Raw genomic sequence first — 3,432 nt, 5'->3', positions numbered from 1 at the left:
TTCCTTCCCCCTGCTAGTAGGAGTAGGAAAAGGGGAGTCCTACTCCTACTAGGAGGAGGACTCCTCCTCCTTGGCGCGCCCACAAGGGCCGGCCAGCCTCCCCCCTCCCTCCTTTATATACGGGGGCAGGGGGCACCCCAGGACACACAAGTTGATCTACGGATCGTTCCTTAGTCGTGTGCGGTGCCCCCCTCCACCATATTCCACCTCGGTCATATCGTCGCGGAGTTTAGGCGAAGCCCTGAGCCGGTAGAACATCATCATCGTTACCACGCCATCGTGCTGACGGAACTCATCCCCGAAGCTTTGCTGGATCGGAGCCCGGGGATCGTCATCGAGCTGAACGTGTGCTGAACTCGGAGGTGCCGTACGTACGGTGCTAGGATCGGTCGGATCGTGAAGACGTACGACTACATCAACCGCATTGTCATAATGCTTCCGCTTACGGTCTACGAGGGTACGTGGATAACACTCTCCCCTCTCGTTGCTATGTCATCACCATGATCTTGCGTGTACGTAGGAATTTTTTTTGAAATTACTACGTTCCCCAACAGTGGCATCCGAGCCTAGGTTTTATGCGTTGATGTTATATGCACGAGTAGAACACAAGTGAGTTGTGGGTGATACAAGTCATACTGCTTACCAGCATGTCATACTTTGGTTCGGCGGTATTGTGAGATGAAATGGCCCGGACCGACATTACGCGTACGCTTATGCGAGACTGCTTAAAGGTGGCTGGCAGGTGTCTGTCTCTCTCACTTTAGCTGAATCGAGTGTGGCTACGCCCGGTCCTTGCGAAGGTTAAAACAGTACTAACTTGATGAACTATCATTGTGGTTTTGATGCGTAGGTAAGAACAGTTCTTGCTAAGCCTGTAGCAGCCATGTAAAACTTGCAACAACAAAGTAGAGGACGTCTAACTTGTTTTTGCAGGGCATGTTGTGATGTGATATGGTCAAGACGTGATGCTATATTTTATTGTATGAGATGATCATGTTTTGTAACCGAAGTTATCGGCAACTAGCAGGAGCCATATGGTTGTCGCTTTATTGTATGAAATGCAAACGCCCTGTAATTGCTTTACTTTATCACTAAGCGGTAGCGATAGTCGTAGAAGCAATAGATGGAGTAAACGACAACGATGCTACGATGAAGATCAAGGTGTCGCGCCGGTGACGATGGTGATCACGACGGTGCTTCGGAGATGGAGATCACAAGCACAAGATGATGATGGCCATATCATATCACTTATATTGATTGCATGTGATGTTAATCCTTTATGCATCTTATCTTGCTTTGATTGACGGTAGCATTTTAAGATGATCTCTCACTAAAATTATCAAGAAGTGTTCTCCCTGAGTATGCACCGTTGCCAAAGTTCGTCGTGCCCAGACACCACGTGATGATCGGGTGTGGTAAGCTCTACGTCCATGTACAACGGGTGCAAGCCAGTTTTGCACATGCAGAATACTCAGGTTAAACTTGACGACCCTAGCATATGAAGATATGGCCTCGGAACACGGAGACCGAAAGGTCGAGCGTGAATCATATAGTAGATATGATCAACATAATGATGTTCACCATTGAAAACTACTCCATCTCACGTGACGATCGGTTATGGTTTAGTTGATTTGGATCACGTGATCACTTAGATGACAAGAGAGATGTATGTCTAAGTGGGAGTTCTAAAGTAATATGATTAATTGAACTTTAATTTATCATGAACTTAGTCCTGGTAGTATTTTGCAAATTATGTTGTAGATCAATAGCTTGCGTTGTTGCTTTCATATGTTTATTTTGATATGTTCCTAGAGAAAATTGTGTTGAAAAATGTTAGTAGCAATGATGCGGATTGGATCCGTGATCGGAGGTTTATCCTCATTGCTGCATAGAAGAATTATGTCCTTAATGCACCGCTAGGTGACAAACCTATTGCAGGAGCAGATGCAGACGTTATGAACGTTTGGCTAGCTCAGTATGATGACTACTTGATAGTTTAGTGCACCATGCTTAACGGCTTAGAATCGGTACGTCAAAGACGTTTTGAACGTCATGGACCATATGAGATGTTCCAGGATTTGAAGTTAATATTTCAATCAAATACCCGAGTTAAGAGATATGAAGTCTCCAACAAGTTCTATAGCTAAAAGATGGAGGAGAATCGCTCAACTAGTGAGCAAGTGCTTAGATTGTCTGAGTACTACAATCGCTTGAATCAAGTGGGAGTTAATCTTCCAGATAAGATAGTGATTGGCAGAGTTCTGTAGTCACCATTACCAAGTTACTGAAACTTCGGGATGAACTATAATGCAAGGGATGACGAAAATGATTCCCGAGCTCTTCGTGATGCTGAAATCGACGAAGGTAGGAATCAAGAAAAGAGCATCAAGTGTTGATGATTGACAAGACCACTAGTTTCAAGAAAAGGGCAAAGGGAAAGAAAGGGAACTTCAACTAAGAATGACAAGCAAGTTGTCACTCCCACGAAGAAGCCCAAAGCTGAACCAAAGCCTGAAACTGAGTGCTTACACTGCAAAGGAAATGGTCACTAGAAATGGAAATACCCTGAATATTTGGTGGATAAGAAGGATGGCAGAGTGAACAAGGGTATATTTGATATACAGATTATTGATGTGTACCTTACTAGTGTTTATAGTAGCCCCTGAGTATTTGATACTTGTTCGGTTGCTAAAAATTAGTGTTTCGAAACAGGAGTTACAGAATAAACAGAGACTAGTTGAGGGTAAAGTGACGATGTGTATTGGAAGTTGTTCCAAGATTGATATGATCATCATCACACTCTCCCTACACTTTCGAGATTAGTGTTGAACCTAAATAAATATTATTTGGCATTTGCGTTGAGCATGAATATGATTTGATCATGTTCATTGCGATACGGTTATTCATTTAAAGACAAAGAATAATTGTTGTTCTGTTTACATGAATAAAACCTTCGATGGTCATACACCCAATGAAAATAGTTTGTTGGATCTCGATCGTAGTGATACACATATTCATAATATTGATGCCAAAAGATGCAAAGTTAATAATGATAGTGCAACTTATTTGTGGCACTGCCGTTTGGGTGATATTTGTGTAAAGCGCATGAAGAAACTCCATAAAGATGGATTTTTGGAATCACTTGGTTATGAATCATTTGATGCTTGCGAACCGTGCCTTTTGGGCAAGATGACTAAAACTCCGTTCTCCGGAACAATGGAACGAGCTACTGACTTATTGGAAATAATACATACCGATGTATGCGATCCGAAGAGTGTTAAGGCTCGCGGCATGTATCGTTATTTTCTGACCTTCACAGATGATTTGAGAAGATATGGGTATATCTACTTGATGAAACATAAGTCTGAAATAGTTGAAAAGTTCAAAGAATTTCAGAGTGAAGTGGAAAAATCATCGTAACAAGAAAATAAA

Source organism: Triticum aestivum, chromosome 3B, assembly GCF_018294505.1.
Source record: "Triticum aestivum cultivar Chinese Spring chromosome 3B, IWGSC CS RefSeq v2.1, whole genome shotgun sequence".
In the NCBI taxonomy this organism is placed as follows: domain Eukaryota; kingdom Viridiplantae; phylum Streptophyta; class Magnoliopsida; order Poales; family Poaceae; genus Triticum; species Triticum aestivum.
This window is presented reverse-complemented; position numbering follows the sequence as displayed.